Below are 15,641 nucleotides of genomic sequence, written 5' to 3' on the forward strand. Positions count from 1 at the left end.
CGTTACCAACGCAGAGAAGTGTGGCCTAGGAGATACAATGTCGGAGAACTTGTTTTACGCCTCCCGAAAAAGAAAAAGGACAAGCTCAAACCCAAATGGGAGGGGGCCTTCGTCATAGATGAAGTCCTTACTGGAGGAGTCTATCGCCTTCGCAATGCAGAGGATAATCGCCTAGAGCCGAACCCATGGAACACTGCCCGACTCCGAAGATTCTACGCATAGTTCGACCACCTTAGGTTTAATTTTAACTAGTTTTTTTTTCCTTTTTTTCTCTCCCTTTTTAATTTTTTCCTTTTCTTCTCGCATGTATGTTCGGATCAACCGCATTATTAGGGGTACACATCTTTAAATGTATACACCCCACCATACATGGGGGCTTCTTTTAATGAAGCATTTTATAGAAAAGCTTATAAGCTTCTTTGGTGCATAACGGTTGTTGCTTCTGCCATTTTATGCACCTCTACGACTTAAGTTTTTGCCAAGCTAGGTTGCCTTGCTCATGTGATTATACCCTATGTTCCTGATTGTTCGGCTAGGGTGTAAAGGGAGTACCTCTGCGATTGCTACAACCGGGTTATCCGGACATGTACCTCAGATGGGTGAGGCCGAAAGCTAGCGTTCTTAAGGGAATAATTGGTCGGCACGTATACTTGTTCTTGAAAAAACTATGGAATTGGCTGCCTGTACTTCGGATACAAGCCTAGGCATGCATCATTCGGCATGCTAGCCCAAGGAAAGGAACCCCTAATGGAACTATTTTTCTTGGAACATGTTTCTTATGTTAAATAGTAATATAACATAACTCCCCGAACATATTTTGTCTGTTTGAGCAATATGACCAGATTGCCTGGTTTCCGAAGATACTAAATGTTTCTTGTTTAAACACAGTATATGGAAACACTCCAGCTTCTTGGTCCGAAGGTGGAAGCCGAAGCTCTGCAATGGCAAAAAATTTATAAGTTCAGCAGGAGATAAGTTTGGTCATAAAGTACATTGATACATAGAACCGAATGCGTACTCTCTTTCTACGCCTTCTAATAGGATATCTAGCTTACAATCTTGTTGCGAATATTTCACCGCTATCATTACTTGGTCATATACCAATCTTACATGAATTTCCTTCCCGTCAGGTCCTTGAGGGCCAACTCGGGCCATATGATTCAGATCGAGTCCGGTGTAACGTGTCTTCACCATGGCCCATGCCTCTCGTGCACCTTCACGACATGCGAACGTCTTCCACAGCTCGAAGCGACACCAAGCACCCTTGAACAAATCGAACAACCCCTCCATACTTTCTGGAGGGGCGTCGGATGGCCATAAGGCTTTGGCCATGTTCTTCATGGCCTTCCGGGCACGCTCGTGCAGTTTTGACAGTTCCTTTAGAACGTCGCTTTGTAGTCCGGACACTTCCTCCTCATGGAAGTCGGTCAACATACCTGCATGAACCACATAATAACATTTCGTATTGTATGATTATCAATACTTTAGATGGTTATAAAGTCATACCGAATATGCCACCCTTTAGCTTTTGGTTTTCCTGTTGTGCCTCCAAGAGTTGAGCCTTTAAGCTCTTTATCTCTTCGGCCTCCTTCTTCACTTCTTCTTCTAGTTTTTCATCTTTGCCAAAGTACATCGGGGCACTCTTCATTTCCTCAAGTTCGGTAATGATACGTCTCCGTCGTATCTATAATTTTTGATTGTTCCATGCCAATATTCTACAACTTTTACATACTTTTGGCAACTTTTTATACTATTTTTGGGACTAACATATTGATCCAGTGCCCAGTGCCAGTTCCTGTTTGTTGCATGTTTTTTGTTTCACAAAAAATCCATATCAAAAGGAGTCCAAACTGGATAAAAACTGATGGAGATTTTTTTGGAATATTTATGAATTTTGAGAAGTGGAATCAATGCAAGACAATGCTCGAGGGGCCCACGAGGCAGGGGCGCATGCCCCTGACCCTCATGGACACCCCGTAAGGCAGTTGTTGCCCTTCTTTTGCTGCAAGAAAGCTAATATCCGGAAACAAATTGTGTTCAAAGTTTCAATCCAATCAGAGTTACGGATCTCCGGGAATATAAGAAACGGTGAAAGGGCAGAATTTGGAACGCAGAAACAGAGAGAGACAGAGAGACAAATCCAATCTAGGAGGGGCTCTCGCCCCTCCCACGCCACGGAGACCATGGATCAGAGGGGAAACCCTTCTCCCATCTAGGGAGAATGTCAAGGAAGAAGAAGAAGAAGGGGGGCTCTCTCCCCCTCTCTCCCGGTGGCGCCGGAATGCCACCGAGGCCATCATCATCACCGTGATCTACACCAACACCTCTGTCATCTTCACCAACATCTCCATCACCTTCCCCCATCTATCTACAGCGGTCCACTCTCCTGCAATCCGATGTACCCTCTACTTGAACATGGTGCTTTATGCTTCATATTATTATCCAATGATGTGTTGCCATCCTATGATGTCTGAGTAGATTTTTGTTGTCCTATCGGTAATTGGTGAATTGCTATGATTGGTTTAATTTGCTTGTGGTTATTTTCATGTCCTTCGGTGCCCATCATATGAGCGCACGCGTGGATCACACCATAGGGTTAGTTGTATGTTGATAGGACTACGTATTGGAGGGCAAGAGTGAAAGAAGCTTCAACCTAGCATAGAAATTGATGCATACTGGATTGAAGGGGGACCAATATATCTTAATGCTATGATTGGATTTTACCTTAATGAATGTTAGTAGTTGCGGATGCTTGCTAATAGTTCCAATCATAAGTGCATAGAGTTCCAAGTCAGGGATGACATGCTAGCAGTGGCCTCTCCCACATAAAACTTGCTATCAGCCTGGTAAAGTAGTCAATTGCTTAGGGACAATTTCGCAACTCCTACCACCACTTTCCACACTCGCTATACTAACTTTATTGCTTCTTTACCAAAATGGCCCCTAGCTTTTATTTACGTGCTCTTTATTATCTTGCAAACCTATCCAACAACACCTACAAAGTACTTCTAGTTTCATACTTGTTCTAGGTAAAGCGAACGTTAAGCGTGCGTAGAGTTGTATCGGTGGTCGATAGAACTTGAGGAAATATTTGTTCTACCTTTAGCTCCTCATTGGGTTCGACACTCTTACTTATCGAAAGAGGCTACAATTGATCCCCTATACTTGTGGGTTATCAAGACCTTTTTCTGGCGCCGTAGCCGGGGAGTTATAGCGTGGGGTGAATGTTCTCGTGTGTGCTTGTTTGCTTTATCACTAAGTAATTTTTATTTGCTGTTCTAAGTTGTTCTCTATCTTTACTTATGGATATGGAATACGAAATACCAAAAAAATAGGTGTGCTTGCTACTCATGGAGATGGGGAACCTCCTAAAACCCTCGATGCTCATTATGTGAAAGATATTATGTACTACTTTGATAATACTAAGAAAACCCCATTTAACTTTATAATGGGAGTAATGTTGTATCAATGTGAATACTTTAGGGGTTATCGCTTGACTCAAAAAGGGAAACTATTATGGGATCAAATTCATATGTTGCATTGTTATGCTCGGGAACTGTGCTTGAGATCTGATTATACTTGTTGCTCTAGGATGAAGGCTCGACACCTTCCCTTTTCATGCGAATTTAATGATAATAAAACCTTAGCTTATTATGCTAATGGTATATATGATTACTATGATGTGGAACAAATAGAAGAATTCGTTGCTTTTATGGGTGCTTATTAAATTGAATCTTTGTTTAAAGTGTGTGAAAATCTTTATGATGCTGCTTACAGACCTGAAAATTTAGCTATCCTTAAATATTGCTATGAGAATTATAAATACAATTATGATATTGATGAATTTATTGAGAAAGTCTCCGTTGTCCAAGAAGAGACTAATATTTTGCAGGAATCTATGGAAGAAGAAATTGATGAAACTGTGAGCTCATTGGATGAAAACGATGAGGAGGAGAGCGAAGAACAAAAGGAAGAAGAGCAGATTGATCACCTGTGCCCACCTTATAATGAGAGTAACTCTTCAATTCATACATTGTTTAATTTCCCTTCATGCTTACCGAAGGATGATTGCTATGATGATTGTTATGATCCCGTTGATTCTCTTGAAATACCTCGTTTTGATGATGCTTGCTATGCTTGTGGTCATGATGCCAATATGAATGATGCTTATGGAGATTAACTTGCTATAGTTCCTTATGTTAAACATGAAATTGTTACTATTGCACCCACACATAATAGTCCTGTTATCCTTTTGAATTCTCCAAACTACACTATATCGGAGAAGTTTGCTCTTATTAAGGATTATGTTGATGGGTTGCATTTTACCATTGCACATGATGATTTTGATAGATATAACATGCATGTGCTTGCTGCTCAACTTGCAATTATTATGAGAGAGGAACTACATCTCCGCCTCTTTATGTTTCCAACATGATAGAATTGCAAGAAACTGCTTATACTATGCATTGGCCTTTACTTGGTGTGCATGAATTGTTCTTTTATGACATGCCGATGCATAGGAAGAGAGTTAGACTTCGTTGTTGCATGATATATGTTACTTTGTGCTCACTACTAAATCACAAATCATTGTTAATTAAAATTGGCTTTGATATACCTTGGGATCCGGGTGGATCCATTACTTGAGCACTATATCCCTAGCTTAATGGCTTTAAAGAAAGCGCTGACATGGAGACAATCTGGAAGTTTTAGAGAGTCATTTATTTCTGTTGTGTGCTTTCATAGAGTTTAAAAACAAAAAAATAAAGAGGGGAACCCAAAAAAATTTCAAAAAGAAAAGCAAAAGTGAGAAAGACGAGCACTGTTAAAGTGGGAGCTACCCTTGAACTTTGTTCATGCTAACGAAAACTTTGTGAATCTTGATTACAGAAACTTTTCAACAAAAATAATTATCCCCTTGTACAATTCCATTATATGATAAAAATAATGTGCCAAGGCTTGCCTTTAGGATGTTTACAATGTTTGTTGGTTTGTGCGGTGCAGGACAGAAACTTTGGCTGTAATGCGGGATTTTACATTTTTTTTACTGGAACTTCAAACGGTTATGAAACCTTTTGCACTGTACCTATATACGAATTATTTGGCAGAATTTTGGGGGTACTAGAATTATGGTGAATGTTCAGATTACTACAGACTATCCTGTTTAAGACAGATTCTGTTTTTGATGCATAATTTGCTTGTTTTGATGAAACTATCAATTTCTATCAGTGGATTAAGCCATGGAAAAGTTATATTATAGTAGCTAATGCGAAAACAAAATATGAATTGGTTTGCAATAGTACTTAGAGTAGTGATTTGCTTTATTATACTAACGGATCTTACCGAGTTTTTTGTTGAAGTTTTGTGTGGATGAAGTGTTCGAAGATCGAGGAGGTCTCGGTATGAGGAAAAGGAGGAGAGGCAAGAGCTCAAGCTTGGGGATGCCCAAGGCACCCCAAGTGAATATTCAAGGAGACTCAAGCGTCTAAGCTTGGGGATGCCCCGGAAGGCATCCCATCTTTCTTCAACAAGTATCGGTATGTTTTCGGATTCGTTTCATTCATGCGATATGTGCAAATCTTGGAGCGTCTTTTGCATTTAGTTTTCACTTTTCTTTTATGCACCATGCTGGTATGAGATAGTCCATGGTTGATTTATAGAATTCTCATTGCACTTCACTTATATCTTTTGAGTATGGCTTTATAGAATGCTTCATGTGCTTCACTTATATCATTTGAAGTTTGGATTGTCTGTTTCTCTTCACATAGAAAACCGCCATTTGTAAAATGCTCTTTTGCTTCACTTAAATCTGTTAGAGCATGGGCATATCTTTTGTAGAAAGAATTAAACTTTCTTGCTTCACTTATATCTATTTAGAGAGATGACAGGAATTGGTCATTCACATGGTTAGTCATAAAATCCTACATAAAACTTGTAGATCACTGAATATGATATGTTTGATTCCTTGCAATAGTTTTACGATATAGAGATGATAATATGTGGGAGGTTCTAGTGGTTGTGTTTAGTAAGAATATTGGTGTTAAGGTTTGTGATTCCCGAAGCATGCACGTATGGTCTCCTAACTATGTAACCAAATTGGCGCGCATTGTATTTTGATTGTTTATCTTTGTCTGAAGGCCGGGGGCGCGCGATGATTAACTCCTACCAACCTCCCCCCTAGGAGCATGCGTAGTAGTACTTTGCTTTGAGGGCTAATAAACTTTTGCAATAAGTATATGAGTTCTTTATGACTAATGTGAGTCCATGGATTATACGCACTCTTACCTTTTCGCAATTTGCTAGCCTCTATGGTACCGTGCGTTGCCCTTTCTCACCTCGAGAGTTGGTGCAAACTTCGCTGGTGCATCCAAACCCCGTGATATGATACGCTCTATCACACATAAGCCTCCTTATATCTTCCTTAAAACATCCACCATACCTACCTATCATGGCATTTCCATAGCCATTCCGAGATATATTGCCATGCAACTTCCATCATCATCATATACATGACTTGAGCATTCATTGTCATATTGCTTTGTATGATCGTAAGATAGCTAGCATAATGTTTTCATAGCTTGTCCATTTTTTGATTTCATTGCTACGCTAGATCATTGCACATCCCGGTACACCACCGGAGGCATTCATATAGAGTCATAATTTTGTTCTAGTATCGATTTGTAATATTGAGTTGTAAGTAAATAAAAGTGTGAGATCATCATTATTAGAGCATTGCCCCAGTGAGGAAAGGACGATGGAGACTATGATTCCCCCACAAGTCGGGATGAGACTCCGGACTTTAAAAAAATAAAAGAGGCCAAAGAAGCCTAAATTAAAAAAAGAGGCCAAAGATCCCACCAAAAAAATATAAAAATATATAAAAAGGAGAAAATTAAAAAATGAGAGAAAAAGAGAGAAGGGGCAATGTTACTATCCTTTTACCACACTTGTGCTTCAGAGTAGCACCATGTTCTTCATACAGAGAGTCTCTTGAGTTATCACTTTCATATACTAGTGGGAATTTTCATTATAGAACTTGGCTTGTATATTCCAATGATGGGCTTCCTCAAATGCCCGAGGTCTTCATGAGCAAGCAAGTTGGGTGCACACCCACTTAGTTTCAGTTTGAGCTTTCATACACTTATAGCTCTAGTGCATCCGTTGCATAGCAATCCCTACTCCTCGCATTGACATCAATTGATGGGCATCTCCATAGCCCATTGATTAGCTGCGTCGATGTGAGACTTTCTCCCTTTTTGTCTTCTCCACACAACCTCCACCATCATACTCTATTCCACATGTAGTGCTATATCCATGGCTTGCGCTCATGTATTGCGTGAGGGTTGAAAAAGCTGAAGCGCATTAAAAAGTATGAACCAATTTCTTGGCTGACATCGGGATGGGCATGAGGGGTACTTTGTGTTAAGAAAAGGGAGCATACAAGACTATATGATTGTGTAGGGATAGCATTCTTTAGCATTGATATTTTGAAAGACATGATTGCTTGTTAAGATGCCCGAGTATTAAATTCTTTTATGTCAAATGATAAACTATTGCTTTGAATCACTCGTGTCTTAATATTCATGCCATGATTAGATTACATGATCAAGATTATGCTAGGTAGCATTCCACATCAAAAATTATATTTTTTATCATTTACCTACTCGAGGACGAGCAGGAACTAAGCTTGGGGATGCTCATACGTCTCCGTCGTATCTATAATTTTTTATTGTTCCATGCCAATATTCTACAACTTTTACATACTTTTGGCAACTTTTTATACTATTTTTGGGACTAACATATTGATCCAGTGCCTAGTGCCAGTTCTTGTTTGTTGCATGTTTTTTGTTTTGCAGAATCCATATCAAACGGAGTCCAAACGGGATAAAAACTGACGGAGATTTTTTTTGGAATATTTATGAATTTTGAGAAGTGGAATCAAGGCGAGACGATCCTCGAGGGGCCCAGGAGGCAGGGGGCGCCCCCCCAGGGGGGTGGGCGCGCCCCTGACCCTTGTGGACACCCCGTAAGGTGGTTGTTGCCCTTCTTTCGCCGCAAGAAAGCTAATATCGGTAAACAAATCGTGTTCAAAGTTTCAGTCCAATCGGGGTTACGGATCTCCGGGAATATAAGAAATAGTGAAAGGGCAGAATCTGGAACGCAGAAACAGAGAGAGACAGAGAGACAGATCCAATATCGAAGGGGCTCTCGCCCCTCCCATGCCATGGAGACCATGGACCAGAGGGGAAACCCTTCTCCCATCTAGGGAGAAGCTCAAGGAAGAAGAAGAAGAAGGGGGGGCTCTCTCCCCTCTCCCCTGGTGGCGCTAGAACGTCGTCGGGGCCATCATCATCACTGTGATCTACACCAACACCTCCGTCATCTTCACCAACATCTCCATCACCTTCCCCCATCTATCTACAGCAGTCCACTCTCCCACAACCCACTGTATCCTCTACTTGAACATGGTGCTTTATGCTTCATATTATTATCCAATGATGTGTTGCCATCCTATGATGTCTGAGTAGATTTTCGTTGTCCTATCGGTAATTGGTGAATTGCTATGATTGGTTTAATTTGCTTGTGGTTATGTTGTTGTCCTTTGGTGCCCATCATATGAGCGCGTGCATGGATCACACCATAGGGTTAGATGTATGTTGATAGGACTATATATTGGAGGGCAAGAGTGACAGAAGCTTCAACCTAGCATAGAAATTGATGCATACGGGATTGAAGGGGGACCAATATATCTTAATGCTATGGTTGGGTTTTACCTTAATGAATGTTAGTAGTTGTGGATGCTTGCTAATAGTTCCAATCATAAGTGCATAGAATTCCAAGTCAGGGATGACATGCTAGCAGTGGCCTCTCCCACATAAAACTTGCTATCGGTCTAGTAAAGTAGTCAATCGCTTAGGGACAATTTCGCAACTCCTACCACCACTTTTCCACACTCGCTATACTAACTTTATTGCTTCTTTACCTAAACCGCCCCTAGCTTTTATTTACGTGCTCTCTATTATCTTGCAAACCTATCCAACAACACCTACAAAGTACTTCTAGTTTCATACTTGTTCTAGGTAAAGCGAATGTTAAGCATGCGTAGAGTTGTATCGGTGGTCGATAGAACTTGAGGGACTATTTGTTCTACCTCTAGCTCCTCGTTGGTTTCGACACTCTTACTTATCGAAAGAGGCTACAATTGATCCCCTATACTTGTGGGTTATCAGTAACAACAACATTTAGCTGTGTCCGGCTTGTCTTGAGCTCCTGGGACAATGCGTTGTTCTTCTCCTTGAGAACCTGCGGTCATAAACGATCCTCAAATCGGTGGGTTCATACCGCTTTAAGTCTCGGGGGCTACTGTTATCTATCTACTAAGTCTACATAAATTTTCTACATGTATATCTTTCGAGAACAGGCGAGCAACTCCTGTAAGTCCGTCCCGAATAGGTCGGATGTATGCGCCCACGGTTCTAAGGGCGGTAAATTCCTGCTCTGTTAAAGCAGGGGCACACAGGCCTTCTTTCAAGTGTCGATGCCTCATCGCACTTTCCACATTGGAGTTGGTGACGGACACCTTATCCGTCTCTTGATGGGGCGGATGATTCTGCGCCACGCCAACATGTGCCCCAGTCCTAATTGACGTCCCCGGCACTGGATTGGCTGCGGCTCGGCTGGCTAGAATCTTGTTTACGGTCCGCCGGGTACCCCTCCTGATACAATATAAGGATCATGAAGATGACAATTCGGCTACACGCCTAAATATGAAATAAGGAACATACCTTTTTGGTGATGGAGCAGGCTCAGTGGTGCTCCCGCCCTCCTATCACTTCGCACGACCACCCCTTGAGGGTGCCATCCTTCTTCTTGTTGCCCGACCTTGGGTAAGGTTCGCTGAGCGCCGATCCTGCGAAATATGGTCCAGTGCAGAGAATAAGTTATGAATGGAAATGTGACTCTTTTTTGATTTCTGAACACTTACCTTAACGAAGGGGTAGAGGTCGGGGTAATCGGCCCTAATGGCTATTTCCGAGCCATCAAGGCTCGCCTGGTAATAGACTCTGTCTTCAAATTCCACAAATTTATCCGGATCTTCATGGAATCTGGGGTCTTCGTGACGTGCGTGATCTTCTGGTTGGGGAGGAGGGCAATAGATGTTCTCGACTACCTTCCTCCATGACTGTTTTTGAAACAACCAGAATATTCAGTTAATGCACCCCAATGATAAAAAAGGTGCTGAATGACTAAACTTACCCAGTCAATGGGGTTGTACATGGAGAAACCGTCCCGGCATTGTAGGCGGGCGAAGTCTTCTTCCTCTCCCATATAAAGGTCCATAAGCATGGTGGCCAATGCGGCTTGGTTATCTGGACCCTTTCGCGTATAGTGAGATGCGTCGTCCTCCCCGTTGTAGTTCCATAAAGGACCCACTCTGACTGAAGAGGCTGGATACATCGCTTTATTGCAATAGCCATGACTTCAATAATAGAGAGTCCGGAATGGGTCAACAATCTGACCTTGCTGACCAATCTCATCACTTCCACACTATCCTCTTGTCTAGGGGACTTGGGGTGCCAGCTGAATAGCTTCTTTAAAGGAGCGCTGGAGAATTCGGGAAGCCCGCGCCGAATAGGGTTCGGAAGAGGAACGTCCTCAATGTAGAACCGTTTCGAAGACCATTCGTCGGACCCCCTCTTCGGAGTCCCGACTGGATAACTGAATTCGGCTATGCACTATACTTCGGCGCTGCCCACTTCAAATATGGACCCTCCACCCTGGTGGCAAGGGACGAGGCAGAAGAACTTTTTCCATAGTTCAAAATGAGCCTCACAGCCTAAAAATAATTCGCAAAGGGCGACAAAGCCAGAAATGTGCAAAATAGAACCTTGTGTGAGGTTGTGCAGCTGGATCCCGTAATATTCCAGTAGACCCCTAAGGAAGGAGTGAATTGGGAATCCTACGCCCCTCAAAAGGAACGAGATGAATCACACCCCCTCCCCTTGGCTGGGATTGGGGAAATTTTCTGCCAATGCATCATCGCCCATAGAAGTTAACCCTGCTCGTACGGGGACTAGATCCGCAGGGGGAAGATATCCTTGCATCTGGAGTCGACTAAGCTGGAGATGGGATACAGAACAACTTTGCCAATCCCCCTCTTGAGGGCCATGAGGACGCGAGGAGGAGCCGGGGGCACTGGCCATGGTTTGAATTTTTTTTCCGTGGTTTGCTCTGTTGCTCTTGGGGCGATGTGAGATGGCATTTTGTAGATCTAACCTTGTTATATAGGCGTTGCATGTGCCTGCTAAGAATATTAAAATAAAAGGGTAGCAGACTGCTCACATTCACTCAGACGCGTGGAAATCGAGGCGACGGCCGGAAGGAATCATAAAGACTAGATGCAAAAGCCGAGGCCGGACTATCATCAATCCGGAGTATGGTGGAGAACCCGCCTTGCAAAGTCGAAGACTTATATCCGCACACTACATCGCCATTGAAGGCAAGTTCGGGGGCTACTGAGGGAGTCCTGGATTCGGCGGTCCTCGGGTGTCCGACCTAGGAGCATGGGTCTGGTTGGATGTGTCGTACAAGATCAAGCTGAAGATTATCCCCCGTGTCCGGATGGGACTTCTCCATATGTAGACGGCAAGATTAGAGTCCGGAAGTTTGCTTCCCCGATGAACCGACCTTGTACAAACCCTAGCCCCCTCTGGCGTGTATATAAACTGGAGGGGTTAGTCCGTAGAGGCTATCTTCATTACCATCATTGGAATACACATAGGCTAGACATCTAGGGTTTAATCACTATGATCTCGAGGTAGATCAACTCTTGTAATCCTCATACTCGTCGAATATAATCAAGCAGGAGTAGGGTTTTACCTCTCTCAAGAGGGCCTGAACCTGGGTAAACATTGTGTCCCCTGGTCCCTTGTTACCATTGATCCTTGTACGCATGTCTTGGGCCCCCCTTCCGAAGATCTGCCGGTTTTGACACCGACAGGTGCCACGGAGGAAGAGGAGGGTGACGATGGCTCATCATCAGAGGCGTCCTCCATTTGCACGTCCTCCGGCTGCCTGTCGGCCTACCAGTCAGCAGCAATGGCAGCCATGGCCTTCTTCTGCTCCGATGTCAACCTGTCCCACGGAGCTTTGGTGACGGAGGAATCCATGGCGGGGAGTGGTGCGGAGAGGGATGACTTTTGCTATGGCCAGGGCAGCGGTTTATATAGCACCGATGGGCGGCAGAGGGATAGAGGGCGGTTCAACACCGACGCTAGTGAGCGGCCGCGTTCACTCTGGCCAGACATGGATGCGGGCGCTGACACTCTGCAACAGCGCTGAACAAAAACATGCAAGAGAGGGAGGGTTTTTTGGTGGGCTAGGGCGGTCAGAAGCAGATTTGGGATCGGTCTAGACTCTCGCAAACCTCCCCCATTGTTGTCTCCGGTTTGTGGGAGAATAGTGTTTGGACCGCCCCATGGACCGATATAGGCCCGCATTAGATGGCTTCTACGGTCCAGACAACGCGGTCTATACCGTTGCGGGAGGTTTGCGGATTGGAGTTGGAGATGTCCTAAAGTTTCTCGAGAAGCAAACATGATTCATACAATATAAAAATATCATTCATAAGTTGCCCTCGACCCACATGTGCCGCCACATGGTCCCCTTCCTCATTTTTTGTAAACTAGGCAAAAGACTTGCCATTTCATTGATTAAGAGAGAGTAAGAATTGCCAGGTTAATTTGCAGAAACTGTGATAAAACCGATACAACTCAGCCCAGAAAATGGACACCACCGGCCAACTTGGCCACATGCCAACAGATGGCCACACGCGCTAGCGAACGACAGCTTTGACTTGACGACAATCTTTGCAAGGGAAATATGCAGGGCTTTCACTGATCGAGTCCTCCGCGAATGACCGCTGAGTGCATGTCATCGTCACCACCTGGACACAATCCACCACAGCTCCGACTCCACAACAACCAAGCAACCATGGAAGTGCACATTAGACATGCCGGATTGGCCGACTACTAGAGCCCGAGCCGCGACCCAACTCGTCTTGATGCCATCATCATTGCCAAACAGACATTGACGCCCCTGGCCTCAACGAACCAGCCACCAACAACCATCGGTCTCCTAGTTGTAGTCCGCTTCAAGACGGTGCCCCCAAGGAGGAGAAAGGCGTTGGGACACCTCCATCTCCCAATATTGATGATCTGAGGTTTCCCTCCAGAGCCAAGGCCATGGAGAGAGGGGTGACCACACCTCCACAATGACGCTTTCAGGAAATATCGCGACACCCATGGGCACAACCGTCGCTGGTCCGAAGAAGAAGATTTCTCCTGGAGATGCCTCGACCACTTGCATCCCACACGACAGACCACCAACCACTACAGAACATGTTGAGGCCGGCTTCAATCTAGCCATGGGACCCCTCAATCCGCCGTGCCGATATGTGCTCTGCCCCCGTGCTGAAGCCACCACCACCAAACCCGGGGCCGCCGCCCCGGCAACCACAGTCCACCACCACCGATGACATCACCATCAAAGGAGCTCGACCAGGCCCATCGGCCCGAAGCTCGGAACACCAGATCCAGAGGCAAGGGAGGGTCTGACCAGATTGATTAGCTCGTTGAGGGCCTCGCTGCGAAAGGGCCGACAGGTAGAGAAGCCGATGGGAAGCGGCAGCCTTGCGCATCGCCAACAACCTCTGCCGGTAGATGGGTCAGAGCCACACCGAAGGATGGGGAGGAAGGGCGCCACGGTCTATATATAATTATGATTCCGTTGATTTGATTGAAATATCCCCCCTTGATGAACATGATGCTTGCTATTCTTATGGCCATGATGCCAATATTAATTATGCTTATGGAGATGAACTTGCTATAGTTCCTTATGTTAAACATGAAATTATTTCTATTGCACCCACACTTGATAGTTCCTTCAATGAAAAGCATGATTGCAATGATGTTATCATAAGTTCTATTAATGTCAATTGTGTTAATGATATACAAAACCCCAAGCTTGGGGATGCTAATTTTGCTATGTCCACTACTTATTGCAATGATCATGATTGGGGTGATTCTTCTTTTGATCTTGAAAATTTATTTAAGCCTCATGATGAACATGTTTTCGATAATATTGGATGTGGGTTTGGAAGAGTGTCGACTCTAGGTAATAATGATCCCACTACTTTGTAGAATTATAAATCTTATGAAATATTTGATAAAAGTGGGCTTGGAGAGGTCATGACCTTATTTTATGATAATCCCACTATTTTGGAAGAGTGTCAACTTTGCATGCATGTGGATCATGTAGAAAATATGTTATGTGTGTTTAATTTGAGTATGGTCCCACATGTAATTACTATGAGAGAGGTAAATATGGTTGTAGAAATTTTCATGTCGCTAAATTACCTCTCATTATGTTGAGATTGCTATTGTTTCTTTCTTCTTCCTTGTATATGTTAGTTTTTGCTTGTCTTGATAATTTGTTTGCTTATAAAATGCCTATGCATAGGAAGTATGTTAGACTTAGATGTGTTTGTCGCATGTTATACGATGCTCTCTTTGTGCTTCAATTCTTTTCTTTCGTGTGAGCATCATTGAAATCTCAACGCCTAGCTAGGGGCGTTAAACAATAGCGCTTGTTGGGAGGCAACCCAATTTTATTTTTGTTTTTAATTTTTTTTGTTCCTGTTTTCCAATAAATATATCTTCTAGCCTCTGGTTAGAGGTGTTTTCATGTTTTAAGTTAGTGTTTGTGCCAAGTAAGACCTCTGGGATGATTTGGAAGATACTTGATTTGATTTTGCTGGAAAATAGAAACTTTTGCGTCAAGTAGAATAATTTGATAATTCACAGGAACGTGATCTGGTTCTGAATTTTATACACAAGATCGATATACAAATTTCCTAAGTTGTCCTAATGTTTCAAAAAAATTGGAGTTACAGAAGTATATGAAGTTTCCTGATTACTACAGACTGTTCTGTTTTAGACAGATTATGTTTTTATTGTGTTCTTTGCTTATTTTATGAATCTATGGGTAGTATCGGGGGGTATGAACCATGGAGAAGTTGGAATAAAGTATATATAACACCATATTAAATTTAGAATGATTTCACAACAATACCTAAGTGGTGATTTGCTTTTCTTATACTAACGGAGCTTATGAGTTTTCTGTTGAGTTTTGTGTTGTGAAGTTTTCAAGTTTTGGGTAAATATTTGATGGTCAACGGAATAAGGAGTGGCAAGAGCCTAAGCTTGGGGATGCCCAAGGCACCCCAAGGTAATATTATAGGACAACCAAGCATCTAAGCTTGGGGATGCCCTGGATGGCATCCCCTCTTTCGTCTTCAATCCATCGATAAATTTACTAGAGACTATATTTTTATTCACCACATGATATGTGTTTTGCTTGGAGCATCTTGTATGATATGAGTCTTTGCTTTTTAGTTTTCCACAATCATCCTTGCTGTACACACCTTTTGAGAGGGTCACGCATTAATCATGAATTTATTAGAATACTCTATGTGCTTCACTTATATCTTTTGAACTAGGTAGTTTGCTCTAGTGCTTCACTTACATCTTTTTAGAGCACGGTGGTGGTTTTATTTTATAGAAATTGATGAACTCTCATGCTTC

The sequence above is a fragment of the Triticum aestivum genome, chromosome 7B (assembly GCF_018294505.1).
Source record: "Triticum aestivum cultivar Chinese Spring chromosome 7B, IWGSC CS RefSeq v2.1, whole genome shotgun sequence".
Lineage (NCBI taxonomy): Eukaryota > Viridiplantae > Streptophyta > Magnoliopsida > Poales > Poaceae > Triticum > Triticum aestivum.